The 9,437-nt window shown below is 38.3% G+C and overlaps 1 long non-coding RNA gene across 1 annotated transcript in view; it reads right to left on the reverse strand.

Annotated features, from left to right (window-relative positions):
* Positions 1–7,119: 7,119 nt before the first annotated feature.
* Positions 7,120–9,437, reverse strand: part of LOC138160984 (uncharacterized) — a 28,986-nt gene continuing 26,668 nt past the window's right edge. Inside the window, exon 3 of the long non-coding RNA XR_011168228.1 lies at positions 7,120–9,125. This is a non-coding gene — a long non-coding RNA (uncharacterized lncRNA). The remainder of the gene's footprint in view (positions 9,126–9,437) is intronic.

A 9,437-nucleotide genomic window follows, 5' to 3' on the forward strand; every position in this document is an offset into this window, starting at 1 on the left:
GGAAGAAGAGTGTTTCAAGAACGGGGGACAGCTAGAGAAAGTGCCCAGAGCCAAGAGATGGAGAGTCTAGCTCACTGAGTAGCCAAGAGGCCTGTGCATGGACCAGGAGGTCACTGAGTTGAAGGGTATGTGTTGGGAAATAAGTTATTTTTATTATATATATACATACATATATATGTACATATAAACACATACTATATGTATGTGTGTGTGCATGTATGTGTATAAAAACTGGGTTTTTTTAGATGGAAAATGTAGGAGGGGACTAGATATGAAGGGTTTTGAATGACAGAACACTTTGTATTTCCTCCTAGACGCAGTGGGAAGTTTATGGAGCAGGGAGGTAGTACAGTCAGACCTACTACTCTTTAGAAAATTTACTTTGGTGGCTTCGTAAAGGATTGGTTGGAGTAGGGAGAGGCTGGAGGCGAGGGGACCAGCTAGAAAGTAACTGCAATGGTCTAGACAAGAAGCAATGGGTTCTTGAGCTAGTGTTGTGTCTGCATGTGAAGCAGAGAGAGCAGTAAGCATGCTATATCATACAACATTGTCCCCTGAGCCTTGGCTATTGAGGTGTGGTTGAATTAGAAGGAAGCTTGCTTTTTTTTATTCTTTCTTTCTTCTTTAAATGCTTGGAAATGATTGAATGAAAAGTCTGGTGGAAGCACAGATGACTATGGGGTGTTTTTATTTTATCACAAATCCTATACACTTAACCTCTACTCCAGGAGACATGTTTTAAAGGTAGAAATGACAAGATGTGGTGACAGATTAGGTATCCTAATGATAAGGAGTGACTTTGTGTTTCAGCCTGCTTTGATGTCTGTTCTTTGCTGATCTTGGGTACATCAGTACCCCTGGGGTAGATGTGTCCTTCCTTGGAAGCAATCTTGTGAGTCTGCAAGGTCCTGAGGTCTACATGTGGCATCCCCCAGGATGGCCCTAATGGTGTCCCCTGAAACAGTTGGTTGTGTCATTAGCAGTGATTAAGCACAAAATTCAGAGGCATTTGGGGGGTTTGCAGTGGAGTGGTATTGGGGGAGCCCAAGTGAAAATTAAAATACCAAATTGCAGTCTTGCAAAACTCCTCTTTGTTCTGAAAAAGCGTAACTAATTGTACCCTGATATCACAGATCTTTGAAGCTCTCTGGTGCTACAGATTGTAACTACGGTAACAGTAGTTATAAGTTAACTTACTAAATCCTGTTAAGTTATTGAAACCTGTTAATATGTGCTTTGAGGCTTTATTTTTGGTGTTGGTTTTTGTGTATAGGAATAAATTACCAAACCAAATTCATACTGTGTATTGAGAATATTTTTGTTACTCTGCCCTTTTCGAGGAATCCCTAACTATGAGTCATAGCGTATGCTATAAGTGAAACATCATCCCCAGGGTGCCAGGGTTAGGGACTTAATGAACCAAAGAGTGTAAAGGGGAGTTTAGTCCCTTTTATTAGAGGCAGGCCCTATTAGGGCCCTCATGCCTAGGAAAGGAAAAGGAAGAGGAAGATGGCCTGGTCCCTATGGGCCCAGCCAAAAGCTCCTCCAGGCTAGAGGGTTATCACAGTGTGGGCATTACCAGAAATCTAAAGATTGATATCTAGCTAATACCTACAAGAGGAAGGAACAATTACAATTCTCTTTTTTTGATAAATTTTTTCATTCATTTGAAATTTAAATACAAAACAAGGAAAGAAAAAAAGAACATTGCTATGTACACTGCAGAACATAAGAGTTTTCAATGTAAAACAATAAATTTTCATTTTAAGAAAACCTACACAATGAATACTATTCGTTGTTTTCAAAGCTACCCAACTTTTCTTTGCTTCCTTATACATTTTCTTTTGTTCTCTCCAGTGTACTTTTTACTTCATTTTTTCCCTCCTCCTCCTAACCTAAAGAAGGCTGCAATTAAATGCCTATATATACACATACACATATATATGTATATTTATATGTATATATATATACACACATACATGCATATAGAGCTCCACAGACATACACATACATCCTCATACACATATCCATAAGACCATACTGTGCTTATTTCTACCTGCCATCTCTTTCTCTGGAGGTAGGATCTCCCTTCATAAGTCCAAGTCCTTCTGTGTTTTTTCTAAATCAACCAGCTCATTTCCTACACCAACAGCAATATTACAACACAATCACATCCTATCTGAGAGATTGTGAAAGTTTTTTCCCCAATTTTCTGCATTCCCTCTATTCCTGGTGATACTGGTTTTATTTATACAAGAAAATCTTAATTGAAAATAATCTAAACTACCCATTTTATACTTCAACAATGCTCTCACCTTGTAATATAGTTTCAGGTTGGATACTGATGAACCTGCTTCCTTTATATCTTTTTTTCCTGGTTTCCTTTATATTCCTGACTTTTTGTCCTTCCAAATGAATTTTGTTATAACTTTTTCTAACTCAGTAATATTATTTTTTAGTAATTTAATTAGGGTGGCAATGAATAAATAGATTAGTTAGGTAAAATTGTCATTTTAAAAATTACGTTGGGGTAGCTAGGTGGTGCAGTGAATACAGCACCAGCCCTGGAGTCAGGAGGACCTGAGTTCAAATTTGGCCTCAGACATTGACATACTTACTAGCTGTATGACCTTGGGCAAGTCACTTAACCCCAATTGCCCTGCCTTCCCCCTCCAAAAAAAAAAAGCAAAAATAAATAAATAAAAATTATGTTGACTTTACCTACCTGTGAACAATAAATATTACCCCAGTTATCTAGATCTGACCTTATTTGTATAAAAAGTGCTTTATTTTTATGTTCACATAGTTCCTGTGTCTGTCTTGGTAGGCATACTCTCAGGCATTTTATACTGTCTAATGATTTTAAATGGTCTAAAACAATGTTAAATAATGTTGCTGACATATAGTGAAGTTTCACTATTTTCCTTTTTTGATTAAACTCATTTTAGCTTTAACTTTGTGAGAGATAATGATTATTACCACTGCTTTATTTTTTTGCTTTTTTTTGGAGGGGGAAATACAGGGCAATTGGGGTTAAGTGACTTGCCCAAGGTCACATGGCTAGTAAGTGTTAAGTGTCTAAGATGGTGGAGTAGAAACAGGACTTCCATGTGGCTCCCACTCCCACCTCCTCCAATTCATGTAAAAAATGACTCTGAACAAACTTTGGAGCCACAGAACCCACAGAAAGACAGAGAGAAGCTAACCTCCCACTGAGGACAGCCCGGCAGGCAGCAGGGAGAGGCCAGTGCAGTGCTCTGGGAGCCAGCCCAGCCCCGTGTGAGCCAGAGGTTTTAGCCTCAGGGCAGCCACAATCAGTCGCCAGCTGGAGGGACTTCAGATCACCAGCAGCTGTGGCGGTTTCCAGAATTATCAACCCATATATGCTAAGGACAAAGTGAGAGGTCAGTGCAGTGTGGACTTTGGGACCTGGGAATTCGGTCTGGCCTTTGCACCCTGGAGGGAGAAGCAGTTGAGGCATGGAGACCATCCAGCCACTGCCATGTTGCTGCTTTAGAGTTCCTGGCCTACAGGTTGTAGGGAGACCAAGTGACCCATCTGAGGGGTAATCGCTCTTGCTTTAACCAGCTTGGATCTGGATTGTGGTCTAGGGTGGAGGCCCTGAGGTACTTGACCAGCTTGCCAGAGCATGTGGAGGCTTCAGCAAAGGCACCCAACTAATATCTCCAGCAGCTGAGAAAATCCCAGAGATTTGGGACAAAGCCCCTCCCTCTGACAGCAGAGTTATACTGTGGCAAAAAGCTCAAAAGTCAAGTAATTGAGTGGCAACATGAGCAAGCAAAGGAAGCAAAGCAAGCACAGCAATCTGACATTAGACTCCTATTTTGGGGACAAAAAGTATCAAAGCATGGAACATAAGGAAGACAGCAAAGTCAGAACTTCTGCACCAAAAGCTTCCAAAAAAAATATGAATTGGTTACAGGCCATAGAGGAGCTTAAGAAGGATTTTGAAAACCAAATAAGAGAAGTGGAGGAAAAATTGGGAAGAGAAATGAGAATGATGCAAGAAAATTATGAAATGAGAGTCAACAACCTGACTAAAGAAAATAACACCTTAAAAAAATAGAGTAACTTAAATGGCAAAAGAGGCTCAAAAAGGCAATGAGGAGAAGAATGCCTTAAAAATGATGGATTTGCCAGACAGAAAAGGAATGTCAAAAATTCACTGAAGGGAATAACTCCTTCAAAATTAGATTGGAGCAAATGGAAGCTATTGACTTTATGAGAAATCAAGATGCTATTAAACAGATCCAAACAAATTAAAAAATAGAAGGCAATGTGAAATATCTCATTGGAAAAACCACTAACCTGGAAAATAGATCCAGGACAGATCATTTAAAAATTATTGGACTACCTGAAAGCCATGATCAAAAAAAGAACCCAGAAATCATCCTTCAATAAATTCTCAAGGAAAATTGCCCTGATGTTTTAGAACCAGAGGGCAAAATAGAGGTTGAAAGAATCCACCCATCACCTCCTGAAAAGGATCCCAAAAAGAATACTCCTAGGAATATTATAGCCAGGTTCCAGAGTTCCCAGATCAAGGAGAAAATATTATAATCAGCCAAGAAGAAACAATTTGAATATTGTGGAAACACAATCAGGATAACCCAGGATCTGGCAGCTTCTACACTGAAGGATCGAAGGGCTTGGAATATGATATTCCGGATGTCAAAGGAGCTGAGATTAAAACCAAGAATCACCAAGAATTACCCAGCAAAACTGAGTATCATGTTTTGGGGGAAAATATGGTCATTCAGTGGAATAGAGGACTTTCAAGCATTCTTGATGAAAAAACCACAGTTGAATAGAAAATTTGACATTCAAATACAAGAAGCAAGAGATGCATGAGAAGGTAAACAGGGAAAAGAAATAATAAGGAACTTATCAAAGTTGAACTATTTACATTCCTACATGGAAAAATGATAATTGCAACTTAATGAAACTTTTCTCAGTATGAGAATAGTTGAAGGGAATAGAAATATGTGTATATGTGCGTATATGTACATATATGTATATATATGTATACATATATATGTCTGTATAGGAGGATATATGGGCATATGAATACATATGTGAGTGTGTGTATATATGTGTACAGGTATACATAGACAGAGAGCACAGGACCAATTTCATAGGAAGGGATGATCCTTAAAAGGTGAAATTAAGAGGTAAGAGAGGAATAAAATGAGAAGAGATGGGGAGAGACAGAATTATCTCATATAGAAGAGGCAAGGGAAAACTGTTACAATGGAAGGGAAGAACAGGAAGGCAAAAGGGAATGAATCAACCTTATTCTCATTGAATTTGGCTTAGGGAGGGAGTGACGTACATACTACATAGGGTATCTCACTCTACAGGAGAGTAGGGGGGAAGCAGATGAGAGGGGGGATGATGGAAAGGTGGGCAGACTGAGGGGGGAGGGAAATTGGAGCACCCACTTTTGAAAAGGGACAGGATCAAAGTAGAGAATAGAACAAGTAGGGGGTAGGATGTGATGGAGGGAAATATAGTCAGTCTTTTACAATATATCCACTATGGAAATATTTTGCATAGCTACACATGTACAACCTATATTGAATTGCTTATCTTCCCAGTAAGGGTGGGTGAGGAGGGAGGTAGGGAAAAAATCTGGACTTCAAAGGTTTAAAATCAATTGTTTAAAATATATATATATATATATAATCATTATTATTATTTTACGTGTAACTGGGAAATAAGATATACAAGCACTGGGGCATAGAGATTCACTGTGCCCTACTGGAAAGTCAGAGGGGGGTCTGGGACGATATGGGAGAGAACAGATTGGGGGAGGGGATATCCAGTGGGATCACTGTTTTGGGGTGGTAGGTGGGGGGGAAATGGTGAGAAAATTTGTAACTCAAAATCTTGTGGAAATGAATGATATAAACTAAAAAATAAAAAAGAGAAAAAAAAAGAAGAAAAAAAAGTGTTAAGTGTCTGAGGCCCGATTTGAACTCAGGTCCTTCTGACTCCAAGTGTCTATTCACTGTGCCACCTAGCCACCCCATACCCCTGATTTTTTTACATAATAAATTCTACTCCTGTCCTTTGTTTTATCTTTATGTGTATCTCTCATTCTCATAGTGTTTCCTGAATGTAACATATTATTGAATTCAAATTTTAGTCTGATACCCATTTCCATTTTATGGGTAAATTCATCCTATTCACATTCTAAGATATAATTATTTGTTGTGTATTTTCCACCTCCCTATTTTTCCTTGCTATCTTTCTCACCCTGTTTACCCTATCCCTCCTCATTCCTCTGCTTTACTTGTAACTATTACCTTGCCTTCCTATTTTTTAACCTATCCATTCCTCTAAGAATCCCTCCTTTATCCTCTCCCCCTGCCCTATCCTCTTGCCCTTATTTCATTCTGAATTTAGAAGACTTTTAGATACATATGCTGTTCCCTTTTTAACCTATTCCCGATGAGAGTAAGGTTCCAGTACTATCTGCCCTCCCCCTACTAACTTCTTCTGTATCAATTCTTCCTTTTATGCCTCATTTACATGAGATAAATACTCCTTTTTATCTCTCCCTACACTTTTTATTTAGAATCACCCCATCATACACAACTCAACCCAAGTCTTTCTTTTAAACTACTCAAATAATGATGACAGTCATAAGAACACCAATAACTTTTTCACATATAAACACTAAACAATTTGACCTTATTGAGCCACGTATAATTGGTCTTTAATGTTTACCTTAAACTTCTCCTGGATCTCATATGTAGAATTTTCCCTTAAGTTCTGTTATTTTTGTCACAAATAGCTGAAAGTTTTTCAGTTCATTATATATCCATTTTTTTCCTTTCAGGATTATTCTTAACTTTACTGGGTAAGTTACCCTGGCTTGCAACTCCAGCTTATTTGCTCTATAAATTATAGAATTCCAAGACCATTCACAATAGTCCTTTGATGCAATATCTACTAGGTTTTATGTAATCCTTGTAACTCCATGATATTTAAATTTTTTCTTGTTACTTGCAATATTTTGTCCTTAACCTAAGAACTTTGAAACTTTGCCATGATATTTCTATGAGTTTTCCTCCTAGGATATCTTTCAGGTAGTGATTGTTGGGGTTTTTTCTTCTATTTCTGCTTTGCCTTCTTGTTCTAGAACTTCAGGGCAATTTTCCTTGATAATTTCTTGTAATGTTGTATCAAGATTCCTTTTTTTATTGTAATTTTCAAGTAGTTCAACTATTCCTATATTGTTTCTTCTTGATCTGTTCTCCAGATCAGTTGTTTTTCTGATGATGTATTTCATATTTTCTTCTATTTTTTCATTCTTTTGATTTTGTTTTATTATATCTTGGTGTCTTGAAACATTATTAGCTTTCCCTTGCCCAATTCGAGTTTCAAGTAATTATTTTCCTCCTTAAGTTTTTGATTCTCTGTTTCAAGTTGGTTGACTTTCTTTTCATTATTTTCTTGATCTTCTTGGATTGCTCTTATTTTTTTCTAATTTTTCCTCAATCTCTCTTATTTGATTTTTAAAGTCCTTTTAAAGTTCTTCCAAGAATTCATTTTGTGCTTGGGACCATTTGATGTTTCTCGTTGAAAAGGAGAGACTTTTTTAGCTCTACTATCTTCGTCTGAATATGAACCCCAATCTTCTCTGTCCCCATAGTAGCTATCTCTGATTGGGTTCTTCCTCCTTTGCTTGCTCATTTTTATTTTTATTTTGCGTTTATGAGCAATTAGTAGAAACAAGTATCAGTCCCAAGGTATGGGGAATGATGCTCCAAGCGTCGGGTTCTTTTTACGATTATTTTCTGAGGTCTGTCCTGGGACCCAACTTTGAGATCTTCTCTCCTCTCCTTAGCCACAGCTAGGTTCCCCTAACCATGTTAACCTGCTAATGATCTTGCTCCCAGTGGTCCCTCTGATGACCACAAACTATACCTGTCCTCTGCCCTAGAACTGAAACCAGGGACTCTGCTCTCCCCCAAGTTCCCACAGCCACAACATCTCACCAGATATGTGCTAACTCCTTCTCCTTGTAGCCGAAGTTAGGAGTGACACTTCTGATCAGTGCAGCTGTACTTGGCTTCCCTTGACCGAGGAAGATCGTTTCATCTTGTACTCAGTCTTCCCACACCCACACAGTTCCAGAGGTGAAAGTTCCTGAGGCTGAAGCTGCCTCCTAACCTAGCTGTCCCCAGAGCTTGTTGTTTGTTGATTCCAGAGACTCAGCCTGGAGGTCTTTGTACTTCCCTCAGGCTGAACTTCAGCCCCTGGAGGTTGCGTCTTTTCAGGGGTCTTCTCAAGTTGTCTTAGGAAGACAACTCTTTACCCTAACTTCGGTTTATTTCTGCTGTTCCCAAGGTGATGTTATGCCTTTTTTTTTTTTTTGTGGAGAAAATTTGGAGAGCCAAAAGTTTTCTGACTTACTCCACCATCTTCCCAGAATTCTCTCCAAATGAACAATTCTCTTAAACAGAGCATACAACGAATAGGAGCTGCCTACTTAAGATATCTATCTTCTCACTTGCACCCCTGCTGAAGTGAGAACAAGAACAGCTCCAGCTGGATTTAGAGTTAAAATAGCTAAATCCAAAATCCAGCTCTGTTCTGACCTCACTGTGTGACCTTAGGCAAGACATTTAATGTCCCAGGGCATCTGCTTCCTTGTCTAAAAAAATGTTAGAGTTAAAAACCAATTTAGAATTTTTTTTTTTTATTCTCTGGCTCTAATTATTGTGCTCCTCTATGAAGATATGGCTTGGTTGTGGTCAGCCTTAAGTCTATGGAAAGATTATTCTTAAGTTTCTTTCACTCAAGCTGTAGCCACCACTTAAGCCAGTTACACCCAACCACCCAGAGAACCTGAACTCTGCTGTATCATACTTACAGCATTGTTCCAGACATTGGCTATTGCAGTGTGGTCAAAATGGAAAGAAGCTTGTTTTTTCCTTCTTTTTCTTTCTTCCTCCTTTCCTTCCTTTCTTCCTTCCTTGCTTTCTTTCAGTGCCTTTTTCTTTCTTTTTAAAAGAAATTTCTTTAATTCTTCTTTTATTCTTTAAATTCTTCTTTTTATTCTTTAAATGCTTGGAAGTGATTAAATGAAAAGCCTGTGGAAGCACAGAATATCATAGGGTAGTTTTACTTTATTGTAAATCCTATCCACTTTACTGCTACTCTAGTCATTAAGGTCTGTGGCTTTAAAGTACAATTTCAAACATACTAATGAACTAGTGGGATAGAAAATCAAGAATGATTTCACAATTTTAGGTGTGGTTGAAAACAGCAAGCTTTTATGTTCATGAAGCTTATGCCTACAAGGAGCAAAAATACAAAAATAGCTTTCTGAGGCTTATGGAAAGAGTTCAGCCTAACCATATAAGTTTTTAACCCTATCAGTTTCTCTCTCTCTCTCTCTCTCT

The sequence above is a fragment of the Petaurus breviceps genome, unplaced genomic scaffold (assembly GCF_028583685.1).
Source record: "Petaurus breviceps papuanus isolate PSGF00001 unplaced genomic scaffold, PetGlider_PUasm1.0 183, whole genome shotgun sequence".
NCBI classification, from domain to species: Eukaryota; Metazoa; Chordata; class Mammalia; order Diprotodontia; family Petauridae; genus Petaurus; species Petaurus breviceps.